The sequence below is a fragment of the Gavialis gangeticus genome, unplaced genomic scaffold (genome assembly GCF_001723915.1).
Source record: "Gavialis gangeticus isolate Ggan-Ray unplaced genomic scaffold, GavGan_comp1, whole genome shotgun sequence".
NCBI lineage: Eukaryota > Metazoa > Chordata > Crocodylia > Gavialidae > Gavialis > Gavialis gangeticus.
In genome coordinates, this window is record NW_017729025.1 from 114,092,189 (window position 1) to 114,102,042 (window position 9,854).

Here is a 9,854-nt window from a genome sequence, read left to right on the forward strand (position 1 = left end):
TGTTCAAATTTGCTCTTAGTGACAGCTGATCCCATAGGAGCATCTAGTTAGAAAATAATTGATAGCACTTTAAACAGAAAAGATTGCAAATCAGGTATGACAACTTTGCATTCAATGGCAACTTTAACACTAATTGTGCAGTTAAGAAATCAGCTTCTAAAGGAGAAAAATTTAAGGGGAAGGAAATGAGAAGGTTGCAGACATTTTCATTCTGGTGATATTTTCCCTTTAAAAGGCAGGATTGGAATAAGTAGTAAATTAAAGGGATGGGCCCAAAGCAAAACCTCCAATCCAAATACTTAGAACTTCAAGCCCATCTGTAATTTGTTATAAACAAGTCATAAGACATAAGTGAAACAATCTGGATGCAGGATAAAGGCTCGATCCTGCTACTTATTTGAAGTTAACACAAAAGCTGTCATTGACTACAAAAGCATTTGGATCAGGCACTAAGATTCCTACACTGGCAAAACTTCAATCATGTGGTGTGTGTATGTGTGTGTCTGTCTGTGTGTACACACATATAGATATATATAACCAGTGTTAGGAATTTTTAACCCTCACTCCTATAGCAAACTGTATTACCAGATGTCAAAAATGAAGATAACATAGAAGGAAGTTTATTTTGACGAGGAAATCCCTAAATGTTGTTGAAAATATGCTTGGAATGGTTAATTAGTATGTAGGGGCTTTGGAGGAAATGATATCTTGCAGCTTGACCATCATCTTTTTGCCAGGTTTCCCTTCGATTTATCTCTTATCTGCAGGAAACTGTCTCACAGCTTCTGAATCTGCTGTTGGCTAAAAAGAGAAAAAGGACAATGACTCATTATTGGGCAGCAGTACAAGTTCTATTTGGATTCTAAATTTCCACATTAATGCTAGTTAATGTCATATCTAATGTACTTCAGCCTATCCAGGGGATATCCAGGGTGGGCTCTGAAACTAAGCAAAAGTGAAAGCTCCTTCATAAAATAACAAACAGTAAATTAAAACAGGAGATAAGACCCAGGGGATGAAAACACTGAGTAATACAAAAAATATTTGCTTCTTTTCCTATGACTAAGGCATCAAAAATGTATATTATTAAATAAGTGAAAGTATTGTAAGCTGGCAACTAACTGGTGACGGGATACAGCAACCAATACCCACTAAAGTGACTTCTGGCAAGAAACATTAAGCATGCTGATTGCTGAGACTTGTGTTTTCAGGAGTGATTAAACAATGCAAACATTTCAAATTTCTTGCTCTGCAGCCATCATCATTGTTCATTGGCAATAAAGAACTGGTGGTTATCAGTATAAAGGGTGATGCTCAAAACGTTGAGAGCATCGTAGTTCATACGTTCAGCATACATAGCTTATACTTTAAGAGCCAGAAAAGCACGGAAGTACAGGCTTTGTTCCAAAGCATTTAAAGTTAAGCATGTGCTTAAATGCTGAGCTGAAGGAGGTGAGGGTGGGATCTGGGTGTGAGAATGCCTGAGTCCCATATCAAAAGCACTTCAAGAGTTTTAAAAAATTGAAGGAGGTGGGTGAAGTCATGTTACTCTCATTTCCTGACCCATCCTGGTTGTTTCAATGTTCAGAGGTGTGGCTTGATTTGGGTAAGAACCTAAAATTCAGCTGGTTCTCCAAATACTACCCCAAAGGAAAATATTACATAAAACCACGATCTAACTGTGTAAATATTTCACTGACTGAATCCCAAATGCGTCATGCGTCTCATATTTTTCTTCCTCCAGCTCTCCCCATTGCTGAGTTCACATCTGAAATAAGGATACACAATCAGTATGTTAATAATCAAGAAGTCTGCTCACTGCATTATACAGACATTAGAGGAATTTCTTCCACTGTCTGATGAATATTATAAACAGGCCCGTTTGTATTAACATATCCTTATGTAGCAAATCCAAAAGTGACAAACCAAACAGTTTCAAGTGGTTACATTCCATCTCCGAATACCCCAAGTGTCGCACATCATTAGAAACCTGCATCCTGAATGCATGTGCGGGAAACAAAGAATGGCAGCACCCCATAATCAGGCAGAAAATGCTCTATATGTTGAAGCAGATGATTGCAACAAGGTCTTTAAATTGCCAAAGGAATACTGAAAATGCAATCTGGTATTGCAGCTGCAGAGCCAGAAATATTGAATCAGTTACTGAGAGGGAAGACATTTGTTCTCAAGAGCGACACTGCAGGAAGAGTTTACATCTGAGTCATCATCTTTGACAGCGTGTGTGTCCATCTTAAAGCTAAACGGCACAGCTTCTGCAAAACATTTGGGAGAGGTTTTAAGTCACAGTGGGCTTGATCCTATGCCTGCTGAAGTCAGTGGAAATACTCACCTTGATTTTAATGGACTTTGGAACAGGCTGTAGCTATGTTTCACCCACAGGAATTGTATTATTAAAATCCCAGGACAGAGAATAAATTTGTTATCAATTTGCATACACTGGCCCTTACTAAAATCTCATGTATGATGTCCCCCAAAGCAAGATATATGCTTCAGAGTCAAATAAAAAAAGAAAAATCCTGCCCCATTCATCTGTCTAAAACAGGCTGTATTTTAGACAAGACAGGATAGATACGAGCAAAAACAATGTGGAGGAAATAGCAGGAAAGGGAGGACAAGGGTTATTTGAATGAAATCCTATGGCTATCGTTTCTTATGTTCATGTCTTGATGGTTTCCTTGGGTCATCCCTGAAACTTTCCACTGCAGGGCAAATGCTTAGTCATGCATCCACTGGCTCCAGCCCGTAGCAGTCTCAGCCCACCGGGCACGGGGAGATCTCTCAGAGCACAGCTGTGCAGCATGAAGTGACTGTACACTCATGGCAGGGGTGGGGAGTCTGGACTCATGCCCTCTTTTTCTTGTACTATGGTCAGAGCTCTCATAGTCATGAAGCAGGGCGGGATTTTTCTTCATGAAAGTCATTCATATTATTTGTTTACATCTGGAGACAGAAGTGCTGGGATTTTAAAGCATGCTGGACTCTTGTGAAGAATGTGCAGACTTCTAGCTGCTGGAGTGTTACATCCAGGGTGCTGTCTTCCTTTTATATTAGAGAACTATAAAGCCTAGCAATGCACAGTTAGGGTGCCATGAGCTGACAGTAAATGAATATCCCCAAGATTCTGCAGACCTCACCGGGTAGTTCAGATAAATAGCTGCCATGTCTAGAGGATACTTATTAAATTTTTATGAACTGAGTCACTCGGACTAAAAATTATGAAAGAACAAGCTTTCTCATGAGATTTCCTGTTCTTGCTGCTTCCAGTATACCGGAAGTATCACAAGAATAGCATTTCTTGTGATATTTTATTACTTCTGCTTTTCCTCCTGGCCAGAACTTGGAAGTGCAGAGGTGCACGGAAATGAAAAAAAAAATAGTGGCTGGGGGACAGGTCACAGGACATTTCAGAACAACAAAAAAGGCCATTCACATACAGTCTTAGGAGCAATTTCAGGTCAGTTATTGTTTTAATCAAAAAAATTCCTTCACCGTAGTTTTAAAACTCACCAAGTCAAAGCTGACATCAGTTTGTATTCAAATATCAAGTATTTGTGGTTTAGCTGAACGGACCGCTGGTAAGTTCCTGTAAAGAAGTGACTTCTGTTTTCTAAAAAGTTTAACTGACACAATGCATCATCAAAATACCTCCAGACAAAAAATATCCTTTGAAACTGTGGAATCAATGAATCTCACAATTGAATCATTTTTGCATTGCATAGTATGATAGCATGATTAGCTGTACTTGCTAAGGTAAAAAATCTAGGCATATCATTTGCAACAAAGCATTTAGCAAATGCAGTCCTTTTTCTTGCTCATAAATTGCTTGTGAACAGACAGGACTTTTCTAAATTTGCTATTCAAAATGCAACATGGGAGCATTTTTCACTCTAGGTGTTATTTGTGAAAAATGCGTTGCAAGCATTGCCTCAAGCATCACAATCTCCTAGTTAAGACTGGTAATGTAAGTCACATGGTATTGTTTTGGTTTCTGATTGGCTGGAACTTTATACTAATTACTTCTGCTTCTGCCTAAAAGAAATTATTTTTCACAACAAAATATATTGTGGTCCATGATTAAATGAAGCTTACCTGCTAGTCAAAAATTTGCTCCTTTCTTAACAAAACTTTATTTGCAGGAATTTTGGCAAAAACTAAAATAAAAGGGGTGTGAGGACAGCTTAGGAGAAATTCTACTTAAGAAACCAGGTAAATGTTTCCTGAGTTCTTCTAATATATCATCCTATCTAGCCCTAAGAGCATGTTGCTCATTTTAGATGAAAACCCATGACAATTTGCTAAAGCTGTGCCAGTGCCAGATGTGATAATCACATATTCACACTTTTAACAGCCGCCATAAGATGTTCTACATGACAGGTTGTACTTGCCTCACTCACATGCATAGCCATATTGAACTCAGTGGACAATTTCATAATAAGGACATTAAACTGGATTTGACTCCAGGGGGGGTGATTTTCTCTACCTCTGGTGCTTATGAGAGCCAAATGCTTACAGTGATACAAGAACTGATTGCATGTACATACTCAACGGCAAAATAGGACCAAATTCTGCATACCATGATAGGGTGAATTTACTTTATTGCTATGCCATTTCATTCCTATCCATTATGCTTACCCCACAGGCACAAAAGCACACTGAAATATGGCTCACAGATTAAAATAGTTATTGTTGTACAGTGTGTTAGGTGTTATCAAGGACAGGCCTTTTAGGGCTTTATTTTTTGTGTTTTACTCTTCTTGTGGCTTGGCTTTACTCCCCAGCTCTATTTAACTTGCCAGGTGGACTAAGTATGAGTCTTTTTTCTCCAGTGTGTGCCAAGGAAAAATGATCATTTGTGGCCAACTTCACTGGCATTTCTTCCCAGCACTGTAGGCCTCCACTGCCATGTAATTCTCCAGGTGGTCTGATGACCAACTTACACTCCCTATCTACAAGTTGGAATCTAAGGTCATGGAGAGACGCATGTTTGAAGCACTCAAATTTCACTCCAGTTTGGTTCAGCTGCCTCCCCTTCCTCACTATCCCTGCACAGCTCTATTCCCCTCCCCACCTCTACCCCCACTGTATGGGGGAACTAGGGGAGATCAGGGTAGACAGCACATGAAGAAAATAATTAAGGACCTGTATTTTAAAGAACAACCTAAAAGACCTCTTTTTAAACATTAACATCTGTATTCAGCGATACAGTCTCTTGTTCTGACAGTCACACATGGCCTGGGCTTTAGGAAGCAAAAACACTTATAGACCAGTAAAATAAAGTTGCCTCTGTTGAACGTGCTTTCACATGACATAAATTCTTATAAGGATGGTATCTTACTTAAGCCTTAGTCACCAGAATCTTCAGGATTGCCTAAATAACTCCCCATCTCTGCCTTAAAATGCACAGTAACTTAATGGCCATTCTCTGGGCTCTTCACTCCATCCCTGGTGAGGCAAGTCGTCTTGATTTCAATGGGAATTTTGAAATCAGTGGTAGTTTTGGTTGAAAAAATATATAAGAATGGCATTACCTGGGAATGGCTGTAATACAGTAAAATGTCTTAATAACTCATAGTTAGAATATATAACATAATAATGCAATATCATCTAATGAGGTTTTATTTTACACTACTGAACTAAATGGGATATAATGGAGAGGGACGGGGGGACGGTCCAGAAGCATATATGCATCCCTTTCCAAGATACTTCTGAAAAAGCCTGAAACAGTGACTGTTTTTCATGTTGCTTCACAACCCTGAAGTGTTAATAGTACACTCACAACAGAAAGTTTCAATGTGCCTTAGTAACTATTGTGGTCGGATAGTAAAAAGTTTGAACAGCTGCAGATTCCATGTCCAATCTCTAGCTTCGTTTTTGCTTCTTAGGCTTGCATAATAAATACAGGAAAGCTTAAGCAAAGAAACTGAATATCATTATCAACATTATTATGTGAGTAGATTGCAAACCATTCAGCATTCTAAGATATATCATTCTACTGAGAAATTTTATGGCAATCTTCTTGAAAGCCCTAACAATTCTGAGATTGAAGTTAAACTTAGATGCTAACGTTGGTCTCTGAAAATGGAGTGCTTGCTAAAGTGATGCTGAAGGGTTCCAAAATCATCCTCTTGCACTGGAAAAGTGGCATTAAATAGGGCTTTGTTGAGACTGTGCTCTGTTTGCAAGTCAAAAGATGATTTTTCTAACTGCCAGCCATGCACATTCTAACAGTATAAAGTAAAACTTAAGAAAGAGTCCAGACTGCAAAACTCCCATGTAGGGATCAGAGACTTCATCAAAGTTAAGAGGCATCCAGAAGCAGTCTGTCCAATTCTTTAGAAAGAAGCGAATGTCAGACTACAAACCTGGTTATGTTGATATATTTCTGTGACATTTGGGAATGTTTGGGTCTGAGGTTTTGTGTTGACACTTCATTTACCTGTGATTATCATTTAGTGCAATTTTTGTGTCTTTGTTTTAATTCTTCTTTAATACTTTATTGGATATGGGATTTTCAATTAATTCAGTGCCTCCAAACTGTCTTTAAATGGAAATAATTAATTGACTAAAAAAAAATCAGTAGAAATGGTTTTGAGTCAGCGCAAGATAAAAAGCTCTGCAGTCAAAATCTACCTGGTACTTTTGCTGATAATTCACAAATCCCTGACAGCTATAGTCAGTGTGGTTAAAGCATAGGACTGAGATGCAGGAAATTTGGGTTTAATACCCATTTGTGCCACTAGTTCTCAGTGACCTTGAGTAAGTCATTTAACTTATCTATTTATCAGTTTTACTTTATGTATACAATAGATAAATCATCCTTCCATACCACACACAATGCTTTTTAAGATAATTTCATTAACGAATCTGAGTCTCTGAGTTATTATGGTAGTGGTAGACTTTCAGATAGACAATATGGACACAGACCAGTGGTGCTCAACATTTTGGTAAAGCTGGCCGGATCAGATCCTGCATGCCAGAGTAAGGCCTCATGCAGTCCCCTTAGTCCCACTCCCCAGGATTGGGGCCCCATGACACTTCTAGCATGCTATCTGGCCTGCAGGGCTCTCCACAGTTCTGGACATTTGTCAGAAGGAGAGGAGCCACTGCTGCTACCTATCTTCCACCACTACATTTTTGGACCTCTGAACAACCCCAGAGGTCTGATGGCATGGCTCTCTGAGCCAGATCTGGCCCACAGGCTGGGGGTTGAGCACGACTGACATAGAGGAATAGTAAATTCTCCTTGGTTCCAGTTCAACAAAGCATTTGTATAACTCTAAGCATTATCTTAGATCCATCTCTATTCAACAAGGCTTTTAAGCACATGCTCAAAGTTAAGTGCCTATTTTGGTATTTTTCTGAATTGGGGCCTTTGACAGTAACAGTGCCAGATATGATTCAAAGACATCCATTCAGAGCATGTATTCTTTGAGTGTAATTGCATTTCAGGCTGTGTAAAACCAGAAAATACAAACAGCTTGTATGTGCTTCCTGGAATCACTCCACTGGACATCAAGAGAATAGTTGCAAACAAAACAGAATGATCATGACAGGTCAAAGACAACAAAGACACACTCTGTGGCCACACTGCAGCTGTTAGCCACCTGAAATCGCAGAAAAGCTTCCTAGCCTCAGCAGATCTGCTCAAAAAAAGCATCGTTGGCTACACAATTGGAAATGTGGCTCACACAACTCAACACCCTTAATGAGGACATCAAAATGCACATAAATGTCACCAGACACCCTGCTAAAGGCACAGAGAAGGATTGGTCAGCTTGGAGTTTAAATCACCTTCAAATAAGAGTCAACAGGTCAAAATGCAATATGTGGAAGTGGGATTGCTTTAACATCTGGGCACACGTGGCTGTGGTGAAATGTAGACCATGGAACTTGGTTGGTCTGCTGATCTGCTAGGTCCCAAGGGAGCTGTGCATCATAGAAGTCTTTGCCAGGGCTATGTACCAGGCTATATTATATGTCAGACACTGGAAAATTCTGTAATTGTGCTATAAGAACATGAGAGGAAGAAAAGTACGTATGTTATGCTGAACAAGGAAGTGACTCAGGCTGAATTTTCAATGATTGTGCAGCAGTTTGGAAACCTGTTATTTTCTTGTCTTTTCTGACATTAGTTACTCTCTGTGTGAAATTGTGCCTTTGGATATACTTGTACCGCTCCCATGGACTTCGGTGCAGTCACATTCTTCAATCCAAAGGCAAAATTTGGAGCAGTTCAAGTGTTGTAAAACACTTGTGCAAGGGATGAGTGATAGAATACAGTTCAGACCAGAGGGTAGCCTGAATGAAAATACTGGATCCAAATGTCCCAAACTTACTTAGATAAAGTGAAGACCCATACTGGACTAGGCAGTTTAAGCTCATCTGTGTAAGTTGGAACTGAACTGGAATTCTAGCCCTTCAATAGTGGCTGTTTTATCAACACAACAAAATGACCTGGGCATGATACTGTCACAGTTCAGTATTTACAGCCGCTCTCTCATTCATTTAGCAAATACTTTTTAATACACTTGAATAAAAGCAGCTCAGAACTGGAGACATTATCATCACTGTGGATCACAGGATCTAACACATTTTGGAGTTAGTTATCAGTTGCAGTAAAATAAACATTTTATAAGCCTCTATTCTTGTGCCATATTTGGAAAAGCTGAAATGCTATCACCAGAACAAATGCTTCTTTCATTGGCTTTCTGGAAACGTAAAGTTCATTTAAAGCCTAGAAAATTAAATTGTGTTCGTCTGGGAGATGGCATGTAGACAAAATCTGCTTCAAAAGTCAGAAGGCCCCTGAGTCAGAGGAAAGTTCAATTAATTTGTCAGAGAACTGAAAACAGATGATTTCAATCAGCACAAAAAATGACTTCATGGCAAGAGCATACTGAAAAAGACAGAGTTTGATTTCCAATATACAAACAAGTGGCCCCCTAAAATTAAACTGTGCTTTAGCAGTATTCCAAAAATATTTCAAGAGCAAGGCTTTTTGATGTCTTGAGTAAATGAAGTTAGAATGTAAAGTTCAGAGTTTTGCTTAGCTACAGTGGAAACCTTGATGGAAAGTGATAACAGACAGCCCCTTCTCCCCCCATCCCACTTCCTGTTCTTTAAGCAAAACAGTGCCATGCTGGCTTTCATGAATGGTCAAGCTTTCTAGCAAACTCATTGGCTAAGTCTTTTCTGGGACTCACCAATCAGACGTTTTGGATACACCCACAGGATCTGTGTGAGGCCTCTGTTTCTGCTGTGAATGATTTTTGCCTCCAGTCTCATACCTTGTTGAACCTCTCTCTCTCAAATAGGGAATGACGTGACTTTTTTTAAACAGACCATATGAGGGTTCTGGTATAATTGTATCATTCTTGTACTAGAGCTGTGGTTACTTCCAATAGCCCACAGGCTTCCCTCCTTGGTTCTGTGTTGACTTTAAGGATCTTATGATAGCAAAAGAGTTGAATAGCTATAAATTCATTTCTTTGCATGTGGCTGCGGCTCAAGTTTCATTCAGAAAACAACTGTAACCCTCAAATGTCTCAGCAGTGCAGCTAAGAGACAAAGAGAGGAAGGAAGGAAGGTTTTCTCTGAGCCCTTTGACAGGGGCCGTAGAAATGCTTGCAGCATACCAAGTGAAATCTACTTTGGAACATTTTTTCCCTGAACAACAAGGACTTCGTAGTCAAATTGCTGTGCCACAGCCAAAACAATTTAATTGTCCTTGTTAATGTTATGCTATTTTGGAGTGATGGGTTGAGAGAAATAAGGAAGGGGGTGGTGCTGTATTTACTAACAACTCCAAGCAGGAAAAAAGTGTGTTTATTGGG

The 9,854-nt window shown here is 39.3% G+C and overlaps 1 long non-coding RNA gene across 1 annotated transcript; it reads right to left on the minus strand.

Annotated features, from left to right (window-relative positions):
• Positions 1-598: 598 nt before the first annotated feature.
• LOC109298998 lies at positions 599-9,311 on the minus strand. The gene is made up of 2 exons (XR_002097745.1): positions 9,225-9,311; positions 599-1,768 (listed from the first exon to the last, which is right to left on the minus strand). It is a non-coding gene; the product is annotated as an uncharacterized LOC109298998 (long non-coding RNA).
• Positions 9,312-9,854: the final 543 nt, after the last annotated feature.